Below are 9,349 nucleotides of genomic sequence, written 5' to 3' on the forward strand. Positions count from 1 at the left end.
GGCTGCCGCGCTCCGGCCGTGGTGCGCGCGCTGCGCTTTGTTCCAGGAGGGCGCTCGGGTCTGAGGGACTGTGAGAGCGGCGCCCGTGGGTTGCTGTGTCCTTGCGGTGCAGCTGTGTGAGAGCTACGCAGACGGCTCTACAGGGACGTGGCAGTGGCAAGGAGGGCCGTGTGTGTGTGTAAATTCTGTGAGAGCTGCCCTAGGTAGATGTGCAGTGAGGACTGGCATTGCATCTGGCTGCGGAGCGCAACAGTGACCGTGCTCGTTCTGATGTGCTGCTTGAGAGCGGCACCCTGCTTCAGGGAGCGGTGATTTCTACAAAGAAAGTGAACACCAAGCACGTGTACACACATGAATATAAGTGCAACTCCCCTCCAGGACTATAGCTATCACATGCCTTCCTCCTGCGTTCCAAAATTGCCTATAATAAATCAGTATGCAACCTGAACTATCTGCTCATACCAAATCATAATAAACCCAGAGTAGATATTCCAACTGTGCTGTTAGAAATTACGCCAAAATACATAGTACTCTTTTTTTTTTTTTTTTTTTTTTCTTCTACAATGAGAAATCAAGGGATGCCAAGGATTGAGGGCCCTGGAGCGTGTCCAGAGAAGGGCAACAAAGCTGTGAAGGATCGGGAACACAAGTTTTATGGAGAGTGGATGCAGGAATTAGGTGCGTTCAGTCTGGAGAAGTGGAGCTCAGGGCGGATCTTATTGCTCTCCACAACTGCCTGAAAGCAGGGGGTGATGAGGTGGGAGTCGACCTCTTCTCCCAGGTAACTGTAATAGGACGAGAGGGAACTGTCTCAAGTTGCTCTAGGGAATGTTCACTTTGGGCTTTAGGAAGAATTTCTGCTCAGAAATAACAGTGAGGCACTAGAACGGACTGCCTAAGGAGGTGGTGAAGTCACTGTCCCTGGAGTGCTCAAGAAAAGTGGAGATGTGGCACTGAGAGATGTGGTCAGTGGGCATGGTGGGGATGGGTTGGTGGATGGACCAGATGATCTTAGTGGTCTTTCCCAACCCTAATGGTTCTGTGATTGTCTGGTAGCAGCAGCACTTTGGAACAGGTTGGTGGAGCCTGCAAGGTGATTTGTATTGCTCTGTTGGAATGGATGCACAATGAACCAGAGATGGTCTATTCCACTGAAATATGGGTGGGTAACATAGTGTTTAATGCATTATAGCACCTGACTGTCTCCATGCTGCAAAAATAATGCGTCCAGAATTTTGCTTCTGAAGAATGAGGTTTTAAATCTTAAAAATAAAAAGTTCCTATGTTATAGAAAAGGAGAATGCTCTGTTGTGAAAACGACAAGGATATCTTGAGGCATTCTCACTTGATTTGTTTCTACCGGTGTATTTAGATAATACAGTTATAAAGTCTTCAGCATTTTTGCTAACAGTCAGATCTACTCCTGCAGTACCTGCAGTCATATCAATGTGCGATTGATTCACTGTAAGAAGGAAATAATCCATCTTTCTGTCTTGTTTTGTAAGAAAGGTTTCTAAGTTTCATAACAGGCCTTCTTACTCTCACCAGTGTAGGTAATACCAGTAGGAGCAGTGATGTAATTTCATATCCCATATGTGAGGCTACTCACAGGAATGTGGGCTTCTGTTTTTTTCAGTATGTACAAACACTACTATTATTCCTAAACAGATGCGACCAGGTGGATGACCTGCAGTGCTTTATATTTGAAAAGATTACAAGCAAATGCTAATATAGGCCCTTCCAAAAGAAAAAACAAACAGTCTATATGCTGTGATACAATGATTAATTATATTCAAGCACCCAGAAAGTGTGGTAGGGTATGGTAAATTGATTTATTACTTTTTTCTCAAGGTGATTGAAGTTTTACATTAACAAGGCCCAGATACACTTGTGAATAGGAGCTTCTGGGAGAGACTGGAGTCTTTTCACATTGCTAACGCATACAAATAGTTTTTGGGTTACAAGTACAATAACCACAGATACAAAGAGGTGGAGTTTATGACCATAATAAAAAATTAAAAAGGGAGTAATAAAATTCTTCCAACCATCTCATCTTGATACTCCAAAATTACTTTCCACATTTGCAATTTGAGGTTTTGGTATAATTGATATTGGTATGTGTATGTATGTATTTGTGGTAATGCAAAGACTGATAATTTTCTTCCTGACTTTGCTGGAAGTAATGATGTTTTAAAGCTGTTTAATGTGCTCCAATATAATCCATAGAAAACAGAAGACTTAAAATTTCCCAAGCTGTAACCTGCCTTATAGCTGCTGCTTGTTGGTAAGCTGCAGCAAGCAGTTTAGCTGCTAGAGAATTTTGGATAAAAGTTAGGTACGCAGTTCTGCCTACATTATAATTCATTCTTTTAATTTTTTTTTCTTGACATCCTTTAGTTTCTCTTTGCTTTGAAAGTAGATAATACTCATTTCAGTAATATCTTTTCCTGTTGCTTGCTCTATATACTGTTATTTGTCTTAGGTGAAGTTGCAGGTTGCATGTGCTTACATGGATCTAGTGCTGTAGAACTCCAAAAAATGAGCTATAGAACTCATGCTTCTCGGCTTAAATTTGTATCACATGGTTACTGCCCTCCCAGCCTACCTACCTGGAAATACTGTACTGATTAAAACTAATTATTACTGATCTATACTGACTCAACAGAATTAACTCATGGTCTCCTTGAAATGAAGTATACTGCATAGTTAGAGTGAAGATTCAAGATCCTGTCTCAGTTGAGCATTATTTTAATAAGAGAGGTAAATAAACACAAGAGCAACAGGAGCAACTGAGTGTCTGTTAAGAATACATGCAAGGGATTCTTAATCTTGAGGTTCCTGAGCTTGTGAAAGTTAACAATTTCATAGTTGTGGTCTTGAGATGTAGGTTTGCACCTTCTCAGAGGAAGGAAGCAAACACAGCAATTCCTTATCATCATTACATACCTCCAACACTGACACTTTTTATTTCAAAGGGTTTAATACATGTACACTGCACCATAAAACACAGAAAGTGCTGCTTCATCTTTTAGCTGTGTTTTTAAGAAAGGCAGCAGCCTCTGTCTTTTGCAAGGGGTTCTTATCAGATAGATGCGATCTGTGAATGCCTGTTAGATTGAGCTTCTCCAGAAGAGATTAGCAGGTGAATGTAATTACTTCTGGCTGCAGAGTAGGTGCTTCAGTGACTTGCTCAACCATAGTATGCTACTGCCAGTTATAGTAAGATCTTTTCTAACTCTTCTGGCACTGTCATCAGACACTAAAGAAAGATGTAAGCTATATTATGATTCATTTAAGATACTGTTGACTGTACATTTTTTATGGTGGGCTGGGGCTTCAGTAAAAGGGGCTGTCAAGCTTCTGTACTTCTTTGTGTTCTCTTGAAAAAATTTACAAAGTCCTTTATCATGGCTGGTACACTGATTGCTTTTTAAAAAGCTTTTATTTGGACTAAAATGATATTCTTTAAATATTTGGCCATATGGAAAAGCAAGACAATGTAAAATATTGTGTATTTTTAAAATCACTAATTAGAGAGTTAGAACAACAGCTATATAACTTGGTGCATCTTAATTGCAGTGAGTAATGTGAAAGCTTTGAAATATAATCCTTGGGAACACGTAAGATACTAATTATATTCTGACCAGTCAAGGTGCACTTGTTTTGAAACAAGTCTGAGCTGGTCACTTCAGAGAACCTGGCATTCCCCGTACCAGAGGTGGAAAAACAAATTCATTTCTACAGAAATGAGTTATCCTCCAAAAGCCAAGATGGACTTCAAAGCATAACACATTATGACGAGAGACACTGAAAGATTAATAAAGCAAGGCCCAAATACTTAAGCAAAAGCTCGAGAAGTGTACTTAGGTTTAGTCTAAGCCTAGTGTCTAATTGGTATTTAGGACCCCAACTTGCTAACTGACCTAAGTTAAATTCTGAAGACCCGAGTATGTAAATCACAGATCCTGTCTCATTGTGCCCAGAAGAATCAGAATCATAGAAGGATACTGTGAGAAACAGTACTGAAAGCTTTGCTGAAATTCAAAAACATTACATCCACTGGCTTCCCCTGGTCAACGAAGTGGGTAACTTTGTAATTAAAGGAGATTAATTTCATTAAATAGGACCCTCCCTTGTGTACTTGTGTTGACCATGACTGCATTGTCTTTCAGACATTTTTTAGTAATTCCCGGAATAACCTTTTCGATGATTTTGCCAGGCACTGAAGTGAGACTGATAGGCCTGTAATTATCAAGATCTTCTTTCTTGCTCTTGAAAACTGGGGCAGTGTTTGCTAGCTTCCAGTCAACTTGGACCTCTCCAGATTACCAAAACCACTGAAAAATAATTGAGAAAGGTCTTGCAATGACACCAGCCAGTTCTTGGAGTACTATGGGATGAATCCCTTTGTGCCACATATATACACACAGCTAGAGTAGCAAATCCTGCACAAGTTCAGGGCTGGCTGGGAGTTTATTATTACTGCAGTCTCAGTCTTCCAGCTGAGGGCTCTGGGGCTTCCAGATCAGTGTTGAAGACATGCGAAGGCAGCATTAAATGCCTCTGCTTTTTCTGTGCTCCTGTTTGTGAGGTGACCATCCTCATCAAGTAACAGAGCACTATTATCTCCGATCCTCCTTTTTCTTAATGTATTTGAAATAATAACGTATTTGTATTTTGTCATTCCTCACAGTACTGGCCATTTTAACTGAGCTCTGGCCACACAAATTTTCTCCATGCAATGATGAACAGCATCTCTGTAGTTCTCCCACATTGCCTGAACTCATTTCCAGGGCCATGCATTTTCTTTTTCTGCCCAAGCTCCAGAAGATCTTTGCTCAGCCAAGCCAACCTTCTGCCCCACTTGCATATCTTCCAACATTTTGAAATTACCTGTTTCTGTGCTCTTAACAGGTTGTGCTGTTTATATAACATATGTATTTATTCTTAAATCACCCACAATACTTCAGTTCTATTAGCAATGGCCCTTTTGCTAGCTTCTTTGCCTTACTGCTATTTTTAATTGGTACTATTTTTTTTTAATCTTGTGTCAGCTTGTAAATATACTTTCATGTATTTTTGTATCCGTATTCACCTGTCGTTCTCCTATTTGTCTATTCAAAACTAGCTATGAACAGCTCCAAATTTTCTGCCATTGTTTCATAGTCTATATTTCTTCTGTAAATTTTGGCGTTGTTGAAGAATATTTCTCCAGATATTGTTGTAAATCTCTGTCTCTTCAGAGGTGTTTTTCCTCAGTACAATCCAGTAGCTGATTCTCTTAAGGTTATTCTAACTTGGGAGTGAGCGTTATTAATCTTTCAGACTCAATTATCCATTTTACGGTAGTCTAAACTGAAGAATATGAGACTCTATTTAAATAACCTCGAGCATGATAAAGTTATTCTTTATCTGTTCTAGTAGTAATATTCCTGTGCCATTTGTTTAAATGAGTGGTCCAATCGCCACATTTCTGTTTCTATGGATCAATTTTCATGCTATGAATCTGCCTCTCATGAAGGCAAAACTCTCCAGAATCTCATCTGACATCCATTGCAGAACAGCCCTGTTGGCCTTTACACAACCTCTGGTCGCATAAACCTAACCTGCTTTTCCTCTGGTATAGGTGTGAATCTCTTGTTCTCAGTTATGTCCTCTTACTACCCACATCCTAACCAATCACTCCTCAAGATAAGTATTGGTTAGATAGTCCCACGTTGATAACTGATACTGGTGTTGTGCAGCTTTTATATGTTACATTATGCAGCTGTGACCCTCATTTTGTAGGTAATGTTTTGTATAAGGCATAATGTCAGCCTGAAATTCAAAATATTTAGGAAAATTTGATTGTTGGGTCACCTGAATGTTGGTGGTAACTATTCAAAATTTGGCAGTTCATATGGTTACTTAAGAACTGTTTTGTTTTTTTTTAATGTAGCATGTTGCATTTCTATTCTGTTAAGTTCTGTGTTTCCACTGTATTTGAGTGCCCCACTTTTCAAGTGCTGTGACCTCTACTTCTCTATTGCTTGTACCTTTTAACGATGACCTATTTGTTTCTGTGCCATCGAGCTCAGAGTTATTTATGCTTATCTAAATTAGTAATTCTTAAAAGCAGTATGTAGTTGAAGTGTTGTGTTTGGTGATGAACTGACACAACCACCATGTTAAGGGATGGAAGGATAAAGGAGTATGGGAGGAAGGAGTGCCATAAATAGAGCTGAAGTAGTATGGGATCTACAGTCAGAAAAAGGAAGCAAGACTGCACTGTAGTAAATGGCATTCCTTTCCATCCGATATAGCTCAGAGAAGATGCAGTGCGTTGAGGTTACAAAGCAGCTATTCATGCAAGAATCTTAGGATGACTGTGGAATTCATTCATTTAATGCTTAGTCCTTAAATTCTTTCACATGAATCTGCTGCTTCGTGATCTTCTTTTGGGGTAATAACGTAGGATTGCACAAGAATAAGAATGCTTGTGATACATAGCTAGAGAAATGGGCTTTTGACTTTGGAGAAGCCTGAAGGCAGAATGAATGGCAGTGGTTTGTATCCCTTTATTTTCTTCATCTCTGTATCAAAGCCTACTTTTCTCTTCTACACAATCTGTCATTTCAAGGCTCTGTATCTCAGCTCACTCCAAACGTGATTTGGTGTCTTTGCACACCTATGAGAGTTGCAGTTGTTAAATAGCATGGTCACAGTTTGACAGCTGATGTCAAAATATATCCAAGTATTATGTTGTGTGATGGGTGCACATGATGTTCCTGGTAGCGGTACTTAAGAATCACTACGCCAACGTCTGTCTTCCATAGATTTCTCCTATTCCTTTCTGACACTGGTCTTTTTTCTCATGCGTATTTTCCCTTTCTCCTCCTGAAGCTGCTACATGAAAATGAATGAGAAAATGAATGAATGTGATTGAGGAAACTATGGAGAGACAGAATGCGCCGCACATAATTTGGAGAATAGGGCTGGTTGAGAAGGACAGCTCTGGGCAGGTGACCTTGGGGTACAGGAATTTTGACACATTGGGGTCTTCAGTTCTAATGCAGTAAGGCAGTGAGAAGAGGGGGGAGCTCCTGGGGCAATGAGACTCCGTTCAGAAACATCATGTGATCCTCTTAAAAAAAGCATGCGTACCTCATCACAAAAGGCAGTAAGTACTGCTTTACAGATGTGGCTTGGAAAATTCTGTAAGACACCAGCAAGCGAGTACGGTACAGCTGAAGACTGATTGCAAACTCCTTAGTATTGAAGGTAACATTAATTTTGCTTTAAGGGCGTATACTTCATTGTGACCAATAAAGTCACATCCAATGCTTGTCTTTTATCTTTTTTTTTAGTAACTGTTTCTGAACAGATATAGTAAATATAGAAATACATGCAGATTTGCTTCTGCAGAGAATACAGATGGCTCTCATGGGTTCTGCTTTGGTTTTGTCCACTCAGTTGTAATGTAAAGGGTTTTCACACTTATGCTGGCTGACTTGTGTAGATCCTGAGAACTTTTACAGCTTCAAGCGTCTCATTGTGTAGATGTTAGCTACACATTTTTGTACTGTCCCTGCTCGGTAAGATTATTGCCAGCACTACTCTGAAATGTCACTCGAGGAAAATAAGTGTAAATTACGTTAGTCTTCAGCAATTTACATAGGCTTCTGTGTGTTCCCTGTGACAAGGCAATCAATTCAAAACCATTTGTCTTCCTTCCTCCTTCTCCTTCTTTGTATTGCTTATTTCCTGTTTGTGGTTTCTGCAGGACTGGGAGGATGGCAGTACACTGATCAGATATTCTGTTTCAGAGTGGTGTCCCTCTGAAGCTAAGTTCTATCCTGTGAACCAGATCAGAAGAACAATTGTGGCACCTCTCCAGTTCAAAGGCTCTTACTTTCACGAAATTCTCTGAAGTCAGTGAGACCGATTGGGTTTTCATTCAGAGCAGTTTTAGCCACTGGAAGATTTGCTGGAGTTAGAGACCTTGAAGTTTGGCCTTTCTGATTATCTAATGCTCGTGTCAGAAGTAAGAGCAGTTAGGGTGCTGAGCTCTTCGACATGTAGTGTCAATTCCCATATTGTGGACCACTCACAATCCTTGCACGTGCAGCTCGTATATTGGTTGATGCACCAGGCAGTGCTATATGCTGCTGCATACTGTCTGGGCTGCATGAAGGACCTGCTGGATGCATGCTAGGCCGAGCCTTCCCATGCAGGCAGCAGTCAGACTTTTTGCTGTGAGCATGCAAGTAAACAAGAAATGTGGATGCACCTTGGCTACAGCTTGTGTTTAGGACCAGGCTTAACCTTTATTTCCTGTATTATAACATGAATTGCTATTGCTTACAAATAATATAACCAGACCTTAATTTAAAAACAATTTTAATATGCTTTTCAACAGAAAAAAAAACAACTGCCCAACCATTTCTTGGAGAAGTTCCGCTCAGTGCACTGCCCACATCCATTTTTGTGCCATTGTGTTTAAAAACTAAAAGCACATTTTTTGAGCTGTAAGGCTATTTAAGAAGAATGTTACTAAATAAAGTCTTCAAATCCTTCCCCTAAGGACTTTTAATGAAGCTCTATTTTTTAGGAAGAAAAAAAAAGGGCCACTTCTCTGTAAGTCCCTGGGAATTAAGATTACCGGTAGGAAGAGGGTCTTGGGAAAGATTTCTTATCATAAGCTTATATATTTCTTCATGCTAAGAATGTTTTTAAATAGAGAAAAAACAAAAACGTAGGCTTGTAAGATCATCTGAATAAAGATTTTTTCATTGCATTTTTAATGAATACAGTGAATATTTAAAGTTGAGCGAGCTTTGTACAATCAAAAATCTTTAAACAAAACGATGTGATTAATGTCTGTAAGTGAAGTAGACTGCAGAGCTGTAGCAGCGGGGGTCAGAGCCGTGAGCTGTAACTCCAAACTCCCATTTGGAAGTTACCCGAAACTTTGTCGAGCTGCCGGAGCCGGCGTCCTTTGTTCCAAGCGTGGGTGGTGACAGAAGGACACACCTGAGTACTGCTGCAGCCTGTAACGGGGGCAGATCCTGGTTTTTCCAAGGTGACCCCGCCTTTTATTTTGGGGTGGTCTCTGCCCCCGGCAGCGCTGCTACAAACTCAGTACAGACATCACCCAAGTTCTCAACGTCCACGCTGGGTTCAGGGGGAACTTTTTTTTTTCCCGCCCCCAATTTTCCGTGCCCCCAAAACACCCCCCAACTCGCAACCGAAAGCAAGCAGCCCGGGCTCGTACACACTACCAGACCTACGGGTTTCTTGAGGGGGTGGAGGGGAGAAAGCCGGCGAAAGTTTTTAAAGGGCCTGCCGTGCGGCGGGCCGAGCGGCGGAG

Source organism: Meleagris gallopavo, chromosome 2 (genome assembly GCF_000146605.3).
Source record: "Meleagris gallopavo isolate NT-WF06-2002-E0010 breed Aviagen turkey brand Nicholas breeding stock chromosome 2, Turkey_5.1, whole genome shotgun sequence".
Lineage (NCBI taxonomy): Eukaryota > Metazoa > Chordata > Aves > Galliformes > Phasianidae > Meleagris > Meleagris gallopavo.